The following is a 13,872-nucleotide window of genomic DNA, read 5'->3' on the forward strand; positions in this document are numbered from 1 at the left end:
AAGGAAGGAAGGAAGGAAGGAAGGAAGGAAGGAAGGAAAGAAGGAAGGAAGGAAGGAAGGGCTGAGTATCAGGCACGGTAAGGTACCATTTATTCAAGAAACAGTAACTAAACATTCAAAAGTTTGTTACCCTTCGAACTAATCACCTTGGTAAACTATATGCTCACTTTTCCAGCCTGGCATTGCTCAGAATATTTGTGGAATTGCTATATATTAAAATTCAATTATGTCTAAGCACATTTGAGTGTCATTAGGAAAAAGAAAAAGAAAGCTATCTCATCACTTTGCAATCATGCCTTTTTAAAACTATATGTGAGTGTATGTATATATTTATGTGTACATATAATATGTAATATATATATATATATACACATGCAAAAGGTGCGTCTGTATAACTTTTAGCAGTTTCAAAAAATTAAACTCTTTCCCAAAGGATTGAGATTTGCTACTGTCTGAAAGAATGTATGGCTGACTCTGAAAGAGTATATGAAGGATGGCGCATTGTCAAAATGTCTTTACCTACTGCCCACCCTAAGGTGATTATGTTAAGGGACAACACTCATGTACCTGGATTAAATCTTGTACATTTACTTAAAAATAAAAGTGTGGGGGCACCTTGGTGGCTTAGGCTGTTAAGCCTCTGCCTTCAGCTCAGGTTGTGATCCTGGGGTCCTGGGATGGGGTCCATCTTCTGGTTCCCTGTTAAGCAAGGAGTCAGCTTCTCTTTGTCCCTCTCCCTCTGCTCTTCCCCCTTCTCATGCTCTCTCTCTCTCTCTCTCAAATGAATTTTAAAAATCTTTACAAAAAGAAAGAAAGAAAGAAAAGAAAAGTGTGCAGTGATATGAAGAAAAGCTACTATCATTTACTTTTGTACTCTTCTTCTTTTGGTCATTAATTTCTCCTTTATTAAATAAATGTCTTTAAATCTTTTGTTTATGGTTAGGGTCTGAGCTATGTGCTGAGGATGAAACAAAAAATAAATAATTACTCATGCCTAAGGTAATTCAAAGCCTGATGATTTTACTTTAAGAGGTAGTGGATTTATGTAAATATCTGTGTGGACCAAAGTAACTAGAGCCAAATTTCTGGTGAAAATGTAACTTCTCTGTTTGACTCTGCTTTATATTCTAATAAGCTTCAATTCTCCACTGGAGGAAAGCGATAGAAAGGGAAGATGAAAATGTTTCCCAGATATTTATCTATTTATACTAGGAAGAAGGTCAGGCCAGAGCGCCTCAGCATATCCAGCAGAACCCTGCCCCCAGAGGGGATCAGGAAAAGGAACATCTCCCAAATGTCTAGTGCCCAATTGTGCCCAACTGCTTAACTCTTCAAAGGCTATTGGTGATGGGCATCTTGGGTGCAGAATCTTTGTTCAGCAACCAATTGTCCAATTGTCCTTCAAGCCTGAGGCCTATTTACACATTTCATTCCCTTCCCAAACTGATTCTTTTATTTTAGAGAAAGCCGTACCACTTGGGATGTTTTCCACCAACCCTGTAGATTTGAATCCTGCTTCAGCTGTGTTCGTGGCTGTATTAAGCATAGCTATGCTGCAAACTAACCTCCACACTCCAGAGACTTCGTCCCACAAAGGTTTATTGTACGTCAGCAGAAGGCTCGACTTCACGTGGTAATCTAGGGACTGTAGAGTTGGGTGTCTGCACCATACAGATGTCATACATCACATACAGGGAGAAATTTAAGGACCTATGACTAAAGGGACCACTTACAAGATGTGGGTAGGGTGAAGGAATTGACAAAGATACTGCAGGATCAGGTCTAGTAGCTGTAGGCCAAACGCTAAGGCCTAAAGGGGCAAAGGAGAGATCAGGGAAGCTGCTGGGGATAAATAGCCAGACCTCACTGTGTTCACTTCTTCAGTCTCCTACGGGTGCTCCCCAGGCACAACATGGAGCCAGAGGGAAAGGGCGTTCCCTGAGCGGGTACTTACAGACCAGCCTCCTTGGCGAAGAGTGGGGTGGAGAAAAGGGGAAACAGAGTCAGGAGGAGTGAATAAAAATTACCAGGACTGGAAGCTGAGTTGCCTGGGGCTCTGCTGTACTGTTGCTGCCCCTCTGCCAACTTCATTTTGTTGTCATCCCTCTAGAATGGACATTCTTTGAAGCAGGGACAAAGACCCTACTGTTCTATAGTGAATCTCCTATACTCTGTGCCTAGTTCATGACAGGAGCTCTATAAATACCTATTAAATGTCCACTAATTTAATTATTTGGGGCTCGTGTTGAGAGAAAGGCACCGAATAGCACCAAATTCACTCATTCATTCACCAAATTCACTCATTTTGAAGCACAGTTCTGACTAAACTCCACTCACCATCCCAGCCGCCAGGTATAAATGTTCTCAGGTGGGCCTTTCGGTTGTGGATGCGCTCCAGAGAAAGGGGATGAATGACGGGCATCAATCAATAGCTGCAGTTATTTGCAGTGACCATCAAGGCCTCTTGAAAATAGCTGGCTTTCAACAAATACTGCATAATTGAATCAAACGTTCCATTTAACATGTACAGTGTTATGCATAGAGTAAATGTGGGTCCCGAGGGGCCCTCACCATCTGCCTCATTTCTGAAGTGATAAGGAAGGAAATTGCAAGTGGACATTGCAATGTGAGTCTCAGCACCAGTGCTTCCCTCAATAATAAAAAGGACATCACTCTGTGGTAAAGCACACTGTGTGAGAGGAGATACAAAAGATTTCCCTTACTTTTGACATCTTTCATTGCCATGTCAATGTGGTCTCTTGATGTTTAGAAGTTCAACTAAATTCACAGAATAAAACAACCTGGACATTTATATCTTTATATGTTTACAATGAGAGATGTACCAGCATCAGGCCCTTAGTCTCAGAAGACCACGCCAACAGCTTCTATCATAACAAAAACCTTAAGTTCTCAATTAGTGCAGTCAAGCTGCAATTAAGGCAGTGATGAATCTACCATCACTATTTTTCAAAACCCACTTTTGGTTATTTTCGCTAAGCCTGGTTTGAGTTTGCAACATGATAGATCTCAGGAAATTGTCTGCAATACAGAAAATATAAAAACTTATCTATGGTTAAGTCAGGCAGTCAGAGATAGACAAATTCTGTATGGAATCACTCACTTGCACAATCTAAAATCAAAAACATAGAAACAGGGTAGAATGGTGGTTGCCAGGCACTGAGAGGGTGGAGGAAATGGAGGGAGGTCAGTCAAAGGGTCCAAACTTCCAGTTATAAGATGAATCAGTTCTGGGGATTTAATGCAGAGCGTGATAGCTATAGTTAATAATTCTGCATTGTATAGTTGACATTTGCTAAGGGAGTAGATCTTAAGTGTTCTCACCACACACATACACACATACACACACACACACAAAGGTAATGATGTGAGGTGATGGATGTGTTAATTAACTGGGTTGTGGTCATTTTAATATATATCTCAAATCATCACGTTGTGCACTTTAAATATATATGATTTTATTTGTCAATTATACCTTAATAAACCTGGGGGAAAATAAGCCTATCAAGGAAAAGTAACCTCAAAAAAAAAAAAAGCACACCTTTATGATAATACAATAATAGCATGCATTTGTTAGTTTTATCTTAATAATATAGTAGTACTCTAAAGAAGCTTTGGATACAATTATTTTATTTAATTCAAATGGATTTTCAGATCCATTCTCTTTGTCTCTTGTTTCCTGTGGCCTTTCTGAACTGTTTAAACTTACAGGTCTTGTCAAATGTCAGTTTTCTGGCAAAAATATTAGCTCCCATGCTGCAGAAAACACGACTTACTTTGCAGGAGGAAGAGTTATCAGCAGAACTGTTTCCTTTTCTCAAATAGTGGGGCTCACGGTGCTCAGGTACACTTTCATGAATCCCTCCCTAGCATGCCATGTCCCAGGGACACCCAGCCCACCACGACAGGCAGACAGACACAGACGAATTTCTCATATGCTATTTGAGGCGTTAATGCTCTACCCGCAGTGGTGCTTCTCAAAGGAAATGGAGGATGGTGGGGTTTGGAGTCACTCTGAATTTGAATCTCAGCACCGCCACTAACAAGAAACATGACCCTGGGCAGGCTACTTAAATGGTCTGTGTCTCAATTTCCTAGTCTGTAAACTGAGAATAAAATAGCATCTACTTTAGGGCTGTTGCCAGGATCAATGAACTAATTCCTGCAAAACACTTTATATGATGAGATCCAGACTCCTATTCTTTGTCTCATGACTCTGAATTTGCTAACATTCAGTAATTGGGTGCAGCTATTGTATTTTGGGGCAGGATTTACAGGAAAAGAGGCTTCCAGCAGTGGGACTCCCTCCCTCATGTGATCTTCCCAACTTCTCTGACTAGGAAACTGCCAAGAGGTGGGGATGGTGTTCAGGACCAGACCCTGACACTTAAAATGCCCTTCTCCTTAGATGTGTGTATTCCACACACCTTTATCGAAAATGTGTTGGGTTGAATCATATGAAATTGCAAATGGCCTAACCTGGGTAATGTGAAAATTAATAAAAGGAAATCTTGTTTAGAATGAAGTCAGGAGGCTGGCAGGGGAGCTCTCTCATACCCTATCACTCCTTGTCAACACCACACCCCAAGGGAAAAGAGGGACCTAGCACATGGATACTATTTTACTACCCCCGCAGGAGGGAGAAAGGCTTTTCTTCTCCCCTGGCAACAGCCCAGCCAATGAGAGACAGTCACAACTCAGCCAATGAAAAACCACTATATTTCAAACTCCCAGTTTACTCCAACAAGACTTTTTGTTTATAAGAGTCTTCCCACGGTGCCTGGGTGATTCAGTTGGTTGAGTGTCTGCCTTCAGCTCAGGCCATGATGCCGGGGTCCTGGGATCCAGCCCAGCATTGGGGGGGGGGGGGTCCCTGCTCAGCGGGGAGTCTGCTTCTCTCTCTCTCCATCTCCCTCTGTGTGTGCTCTCTCTCTAGTTCTCACTCTCTCTCAAATAAATAAATAAAATCTTAAAAAAAAAAAACAGTCCTCCCAACTCCCCTTTCCTCTATAAAAGAGCATTCTGCATTCCTCTCCTTTGTTCTATGGGCTTACCTATGGTTTTTTCCGTAACATGCTTGTCCTAGACTGCAATTCTCTGCTATTCCTGAATAAACCCCTTTTTGCTGGTAAAATAACTGGCAGTTTTATTTTTTTAGGTTAACAGCAATTTCATACAATCAGATGCAAAACACCCAAGACAAAGGATTAAGAATGCCAAGATTAACAAGACAAATGTGGGCCCTGTCCTCAGAAAACCTACGATTCAGGTAGTGAGGCACACAACCAACGTGCTAAGGGGAAAGAAGCAAAGAATGTTATGGCAAAAAATAGCATCCAACCATGAACCAAACTCAAAGGAGTAAAAGTAGGGCAAGAAAAATGTCTCCTCAGAGAAACCAGATGAGTGAGTCATAAGCAGTTTGGAGGGATATTAGCTTCCCTAAGGCTATTGTAACAAATTACCACAAATTTGGTGGATTAGAACAACACATCTCTTTATTCTCTCATTGTTCTGGAAATCAGAAGCCCAAAAATCAGTTTCATAGGTAAAATCAAGGTATAGGCAGGATTAAACTCCCTCTGGAGACTCTGGGAGGAATCTGTTTCCTTGACTTTCTTCAACAGATACAGTCCTTAGATTCCTTGGCTCATGGAACTCTTCTTCCATCTTCAAAGCCCATGACACGTGGCTTCCTCTGTTTGTCAAATCTTCTGCTTCTCTCGTATAAAGGTGCTTGGGATAACACCCACCTGGATAACTCACCTCAAGATTCTTAATAACATCTGCAAAATCTCTTTTGCTATATACGGTATTGTTCACAGGTTCTAGGCCTTAGGACCATGCCATTGGGGGCCATTATTCAGCCCATTATCCAGGGGTTGAAAGCTAATTAATTGCAGAAAAAGCAGTTAATAGGTTGTTACTATAGGACAAATGAAGATTCAGTCTTGGGTGTTCAGCAAGGAGATTTGGCAAAATATAACACCCTAAACCAAATCAGTCAAATGAAGAACAGGGAAGGTGGTGCTAAGGCAGATAGTAAAGCTAGCATGAAGGCCCAGGGGTAGGAGAATATGGCATATGGAAAGACCTTAAAGACTGTCTTACTGGATACTTTTTACACATGGAGTGAAAGTAATGTGTGGTAGTGGTAACAGATAAGCCTGTGAGGGTGAGCAATCATTTTATAACAAGGTGTTTCACGATTCAACTCTCATAGGATTATTTTCCCCTCAAAACTCAATGCTGAAATTTTAATATGATGTCAACAAATGATAATATGGGTTTTGGGGGGAAATAGAGTCAACAGCAATAAATGCTATAGTCCAAATCATGAGATATAACATACATAAAGGAATAAAATTAAGAGATAACTTGAAACTGGGCCAATACATAATAGAGTCTAGGGGAAAACAATAACCATGAAGGGTGTCAGCATTTCAAAACAAAGCCCAAGGGATTATGGCAAACTCAGATCCATTATGGGTGAAGTTCAGTGGCCAAGGATTGAGGTTCCTATAATAGAAAACCAAGATTTCAGAGTACTGGTGATTCTCAGTCTCGATCCATTCTTCTATTCCAAATTTAGTGAGGTTTTACTTTCACATACTATATCGTTCCGTGGGATCACTCAGCATTTAAGAAGTCCTTGCAAAAACAGCCTAAAAAAGTAGAAGCAATTATCTAATTTCAGGACCTCTGGTGTGTCCACTGGTTTTCGATGCTGAACTCCAGCCATTCGATGGCTGGTTTCGATGCTGAACTCCAACACATGCATACACCATAACTCTGCTTGGGTATAAGCTCAGAAGCTGAGTGGGAGGTGACAGAGCTCATTTGGGAGCTAGGGCAAAGCTTGTACAGGCAGAGACCGATATAAAGACTTATCCCATGATCCAAATAATTGCATGGTTTACTCACATTTCTTTCACAATGATGGCAATTCATTGATTCATTCCTTCATCTTTTCATCCCTCATAACTTCATTGCACCCTACTATGCACCAGGTACTCATTTCAGTTCTGGAAATATGGACGTAAGACATAGTTAATTCATACTTTCATTTATTTAGCAAATATTTATTGAATATTTACTATCTTTCAGGTGTTCCGTATACAGGATTGACTGGATAGGTCTTGTCCCTTAAACATTCAGTTTTGGGGGGGAGAAGATGAGTATGTAGATACTACACAGAGTGATTTTTGCTGCAGTAGAAAGAGACACTAGGTACTAGAGGAGCACGGGGTGAGAAGGACATTGGCCTAGTCTTAGGAGATTCAGGGAGACTTCCTGGAAGAAGTGACTTCTAAACAAAGTTGTAAAGCAGAAGTAGGAGTTTGAAAATAACCAGGGTTGAAGGAGAAAAAGATTGTAGAGTGGATATCATTTACAAAGATTCAGAGAGAACAAACGACACTATTAGAAACTTAAATAGTTTGGTTTGGCTTCAGGCTGTTGTGGAAAGGTGGAGCAGTGACAGTGAAGCCACACAGAATGCTAAGGATATATCAAGGAGGTTTGTCTGTCAGACTGAGGAGCTGGGATTTTCTCCTTGGGGCACTGGTGTGTGTTGGGGGAGGAAGGCCGCGGGATCGCTGAGGGTTATAGCAAAGGGAATGATATCATCAGAATTTAGTTTTAGATCACCTTTTTGTAGTGGAAAAGTTATCTTCGTCAAACCTCCCCCCCCACACACACACCTAACAACCTACTTCAAATCACACAACATGAAGGAGAAACATTACACTCACTTTTCAAACACAGCTTCATGATGATCCTTCTCTCTCTTCTAACCTGTCACTGAATGTGGATCCATATTTCCCACCAGACTGCCATGTCCTCCTAAGAGAAACTTCATTGATAATGGAAATAAGGCCAAGAGATCACACACAGAAATTAACCAGGAAATTTTAAAGCATTAAGTTATTTTACTTCAAAATAGAAAACATCCCACAATTCTGTCCCAACAGGAATTTGCAGCTGGAAGCTGCTTCTAAAAAGGCACCTACGATTTAAATACGCCACATCCCCCTGACAAGTTCCCAACCCTGTGTCAGTGGGAGTCTCTCTCTCCGGCTTCTCACTTCCCTCTCAAGCTACATGAACCACTGACCTCTACTTGTTATCATTCCTTATCCCCTGCCCCAGATGAAAGTAAATATGGAAGATCATAATTGAAAACAAGGAAAAGGAACTAGTGTTTCTGGAACACCTGTTTAAGGCATGTTAGGTATTTCCTGATACCTTTACTACATTCATTTTTTTTTTTCCCTGATAGCAACCCCGTGAAGCTGGTAAAATCCTTGTCCTATTCTGCACTGGAGAAATTGGGTTTCATGGTGATTCATTTCTCCTTTATCTGTGCCAGGCACTGGGGCACTGGGCTAGAAGTTCAGGGTCACAGGGCACGGGCCTTTTGGCTCATGTCTTTCCAACTACATCATTAAACAGGGCTTGGTCCTTTTATTGAGGTCTTTTTTTTACCGCCACCAGTGCTCACACAGCTCCCTGAGTTTCTGGTTCCCTGTTTTTCCCTCCCTGTGGCATTCTCGGCTTGTGACTACCTGCCCATTCAGACTTTGGAGTCTTCATGTCACTTCCCCTCTGGGTGTCTATAACCTCCTAATTCTTGATTGCTGACGTGAGGATGCCCATTTCCTCTTTGTTTTGTGTCCAACTCTGAGCCACTCATGCCCTCGGATCAGCTCCACTCTGTCCCCTAACACACTTATCTTCCAGCATCGCCCAGACAGGACCCAGTTGCTAAGCACCCACAGCACCTCCGATCTAGCGCTTGCCAGGCCTTTTTATCCCACCTTTCAGCCAGAGAGATCTTTAAAAACTGCTCTGTTTCCTTCACCTCCTACCACGGACCATTTAAAAAAATATTGCCTTATTTTTCCAAGTGAAGCTGTGGAGAGCTTTGTGATGAAATACTCATGCTTTCTATTTTGATTAAAAACTTAGGAGCCAAGAAGACCCAGCTATTTCTTACAAACCGAATATAGACAGTAAAGTCAGGCTTATGAAGGGCGCCTGGTTGGCTCAGTCGGCTGGGCATCTGACCCTTGATTTTGGCTCAGATCTTGATCTCAGGCTCATGGGATCGAACGCCTTGTGGGGCTCCACGCTCAGTGGGGAGTCTGCTTGAGACGCTCCCTCTCCCTCTGCCCATCCCCTACCCGCCCCCGCCCCGCTCATGCGCACTCTCTCTAAAATAAATAAATCCTTAAAAAATATCAGGCTTGGGGTGCCTGGGTGGCTCAGTCATTAAGGGTCTGCCTTCGGCTCAGGTCATGGTCCCAGGTCCTGGGATCGAGCCCCGCATCGGGCTCCCTGCTTGGCAGGAAGCCTGCTTCTCCCTCTCCCACTCCCCCTGCTTGTGTTCCCTCTCTGGCTGTGTCTCTCTCTGTCAAATAAATAAATAAAATCTTAAAAAAAAAAAAAATCAGGCTTATGAGTAAATTTGGCCCAAGAATATAGTTAGAGAATCACAAGGCTATGAGATTTCTGAACAACCATTTAGCCTGCCTTTTAACCCTCAGATAGGAACATGACTGAAGTTTGTAGAGGGGACAGGGTGAGAATGCTATATTAAAAAAAACACCCAAAAACCTGAGGGGATGATCTATTTAGGCCATCCCTCACCTAGTACCATTCATACTAGAGATCACAAGATTTAAGAAAGAGACTTAGCTACATAGAAAACAAGGTTTGAATAATTTTTATAAAGGGAGAGAGTCTTTCTAGTGGCAATTACCCAACTTGTAAAATTCAGTATGCAATAGCCAAAACTGTGGGGCATTGTGCTGGTTTGCTATTTCTTTTAAATATGAATAAATTTTTAACTAATAATAATGTCTTTCATGATCCAAGGTGGGGATATTAATGATCAAATCTCATGCTTCAGGCTATAAAGCAATTAGTGCAGAGAACAGAGTTCTCTTGCCTGTGTTCTAAATGAGAGAGAGAGAGAGAGAGAGAGAAGGAGGGAGGGAGGGAGAACCACCACACACACTGGGCAAACCCATCTTCCCTCCCGGGAACCTGCACGGAGCCACTCCAATTTTCTAACCACGGTGCCCTGACTTTGAATCAGAGGTGATACAGCGTTAGGCACGGTATATAAAGCTCTGATTTTCGTCAGTTTTTTTTTTCAAAGTTTTCTCTTTATTTGCCAAGATTAACGTCTTTTCTTTAAGTAAAATAAGAGTAATGTTTGGCTAGTTAATAAAAAGAAAATAACACAATGTTTGCGTTCGCACATGACTTCTTAAAGCAATGGAAGGCCGGTAGAGAGGCTCTTGTTTAAAAGTGATAATGAACCTACAGCAACACAGGCATTATGCAGGTGGCATTGGCTTGGAACTCATGTTTAACTTGTTATATTATTCATGGTAATCCAATACATAATAAGTTCATTTTTTTGCTGTTGTTGTTGTTCTTATGATTGTATTCAAGCTAAAATACTAAAGGAAAACAACAAGGGCAAACACTGTAGTATTGGGACTTGCATTGGACAGACCTGGATTTAAGTAAAGGTTTTGCCAACTGCTGGCTGGATGAATCAAACTAGTCATTTAATCTGAGTTTCAGTGGGAGAGATTAAAATAGGAAATATAAAAAAGTGAAAAGAATGGCAGTGACCTCCTAGGGTTATTGCAAGGACTTTAAAAATTAGACAGTGTCCAAGATATGATGCAAATTTTCAACAAATGACAGTAATTCTTATCACTAAATATAATGGGCTTCTCATACTTGAACGCAGATTTAGAAATTAAGATTATTTTGGGGTGCCTGTGTGGCTCAGCCTTTAAGCATCCGCCTTTGGCTCAGGTCATGATCCCAGGGTCCTGGGATCGAGCCCCACATCGGGCTCCCTGCTCAGCGAGAAGCCTGCTTCTCCCTCTCCCACTCCCCCTGCTTGCGTTCCTGCTCTCGCTATCTCTCTCTCTCTGTCAGATAAATAAATAAAATCTTTAAAAAAATTAAGATAAATTTTTACGCTGTTTCTAACAAAAATGCGTATTTTTTTGAGTAGTATATCCAATAAAAATGAGCCTCAGTACAGAAATTCCAGAGTGGGGCTGCTAATTATTATGAAGTTACTTAAAAAATAATATGCCAGTGCAATTAGACTCTTCAGCTAAAAGTAAGCTTTCTAGGTTCTTACTACTCAAAGTGAGGTCAGAGACTCAGCGGCAGTAGCAGCACCTGGGAGCTTCTCCAAATTTTAGAACCTCAAGCATTATCCAGACTACTGAATCTGAAAATGCATTTTAATAAAATCCTTGGGTGATTCATCTGCACATAAAAGTTTGAGAAGCATTGCTCTATAGGTCGCCTGGAAGTGTCTGCCTTCAGCTCAGGTCATGATCCCAGGGTCCTGGGATCGAGCCCCACGTTGGACTCCCTGCTCAGTGAGGAGTCTGCTTCTCCTTCTTCCTCTGCCCCTCCTCTCTTCTTGTGCTCTCTCCCTCTCTCAAATAAATAAAATCTTAAAAAAAAAAAAAAGGATTGCTTCCCTATAGAGTTCTCAGACTTCAGCATGTTTCATAAGTACCTGGGGAACTTGTTAAAGCACAGATAGCTGGACCCCAACTCCAGAGTTTCTGATTAAGTAGGTATAGAATGGCCTAAGAATTTGCAGTTCTAACAAGGTGATGCTGATGGTGCTAGTCCAGGGACCACACCTTCATAATGACTAGAACATTCAATAAAGACTCCAGAGGTCACACTTTAGTAGTAATACTACTAGTAAATGCTACTCTAGGCCCACTCTAAGAAGACTTAAGGATAAGCCTTGAAAATATCAAATCTAACAAGTAACAAAACTACCTACCACAAAAAAGCCCAACACTACTTAAAGGAGAACGAGAAATCCAGACAACAATATAACGTTCAAGATGTCCACCATACAATCAAAAATTAATACCCATGCCAAGATGCAGAAAAGCATGACCCAGAAGCAGGAGTCAGTCAACAGAAACAAACATTGAAATGAAAGAGATGATGGAATTAGCAGATAAGAGCATTATAACAGTTATTGTATATATGCTCAAAGATTTAAGGAAAAACATAAACATAAAAGGAGAGAAGTGGAAAATATATTACAAAACCAAATGGAATTTCTAGAGATGAAAGATATACATGAAAAATACATTGAATGAGATTAACAGGAGGTATATACCCAAGAGAATTAAAAAAATATGTCACAGGGGCACCCGGGTGGCTCAGGCAGTTAAGCACCCAACTCCTTTGATTTCAGCTCAGGTCCTGATCTTAGAGTCATGCTATTGAGCCCTGCATTGGGCTCCACGCCCAGCATGGAGGCTGCTTAAGATTCTCTCTCTCCCTCTCTTACTGTCCCTCGCTCCCTGCCCCTGCCTCCCACCCCTATTCATGCACTCCTTTTCTCTCTAAAAACAGAAACAAAAACAAACAAACAAAGATATATATATATATATATATATATATATATATATAGCATTATATCAGATACAAATGTTCTTAGGAACATTATCCATAATAATACAAAAGTAGAAACTCAAATGTTTAACAACTGAAGAATGGATAAACAAAAATGTGGTATAACCATTCAGTGGAATAGTATTCAGTCATATAAACAAAATACTGGTACAATATCAGTCACCACATGATTGAACCTTGAAAATATTATGTTAAATAAATGAAGATAGTCACAAAGACCATATTGAATGAGTCCATTTATATGACATGTCGAGAAGAGGTAAATCTATAGTGACAGAAAATGCATTTGTGGTGGTCTAGGGATGGTCAGGCAGCCCATTTTGAGGAAAATGAGGAATGATTGCTAATTGGTATGGAATTTTTTGAAGGGGTGATGAAAATGATCTAAAAGTCATTGAGGTCATAGTTGGATAATTCTTTGAATATCCTAAAAACCATTGTATTGTATACTTTAGGTGAAATGTATGATATATGAATTATATCTTAATAAAGCTATTATATTAGAAATATAAAAAAGTTACCATTATATTTCACACCTAGGAGGTCATTAGTGACCTTTGCTTGAACAATTCCAATTTGAATTGGGAGAGGGGAACCCAAATTATGTTGTGTGTTGTTAAAAAAGAGGCGGGTGATGTGAAAACAATGTGGGTAGACCATTCTCTTACAAAGTCTAACTGTAGGGGCGCCTGGTGGCTCAGTCTGTTAAGCCACCAACTCTTGACTTTGGCTCAGGTCATGATCTCATGGGTCCTGAGATCAAGCCCCACCTCAGGCTCCATGCTCAGTGGGGAGTTTGTTTGAAGATTCTCTCCCTCTGCCCTACCCCCCACTCACACGCTTAGGCTCTCTCTCTTTCTCTCAAATAAATAAATACACTTCTTAAAAAAAGCCTAGCTGTAATGAGAAGAAAACAGTGTTATTTAGAGGGGTTTCCATGAAAGGGAATGAGGTAAAAGGAGGTGAAGGAGAAAGAAAGATACAGAAGAGTGGAGGTGGGAGAGTTGACCGAGCCAAGTGTGAGAGGAGATGGAATCTAAAGAAAGGGATTAACCTTGCATAGGAGATCACCACTCTTCAACTGATCCAAGAGGAAGGAATGAAGGTCAAACATCTGCCTCTGAGTTGCTCGAAACGTGGGGGCAGCAGCTGGGCTATCTGACTGAGGACACATTGCCCAAAGATAACTAAACCTCCCCAGCATTCTAGTACTACCCATTCTGAGGCCTGTTATGGTAGCGGTGGTGGTGGTGGAGTGTGTGTGTGTATGTGTGTGTGAAAGGGGGAGACCATCCTTCTCAATGATGTTCTCACTGAGAGGAAAGTGACGATTCCCACAAGGAAACCTGATAGTTTTGAAGA

At 41.2% G+C, this 13,872-nt stretch overlaps 1 long non-coding RNA gene across 1 annotated transcript; it reads right to left on the bottom strand.

The window, feature by feature from the left end:
* Positions 1–5,938: 5,938 nt before the first annotated feature.
* On the bottom strand, positions 5,939–7,993 carry LOC141372840 (uncharacterized). Its single transcript, XR_012378309.1, has 3 exons — positions 7,773–7,993; positions 6,943–7,043; positions 5,939–6,537 (listed from the first exon to the last, which is right to left on the bottom strand). It is a non-coding gene; the product is annotated as an uncharacterized lncRNA (long non-coding RNA).
* Positions 7,994–13,872: the final 5,879 nt, after the last annotated feature.

This window comes from Callorhinus ursinus, unplaced genomic scaffold (assembly GCF_003265705.2).
Source record: "Callorhinus ursinus isolate GAN/ISIS: 27379988/994484 unplaced genomic scaffold, GSC_fseal_2.0 scaffold5, whole genome shotgun sequence".
NCBI classification, from domain to species: domain Eukaryota; kingdom Metazoa; phylum Chordata; class Mammalia; order Carnivora; family Otariidae; genus Callorhinus; species Callorhinus ursinus.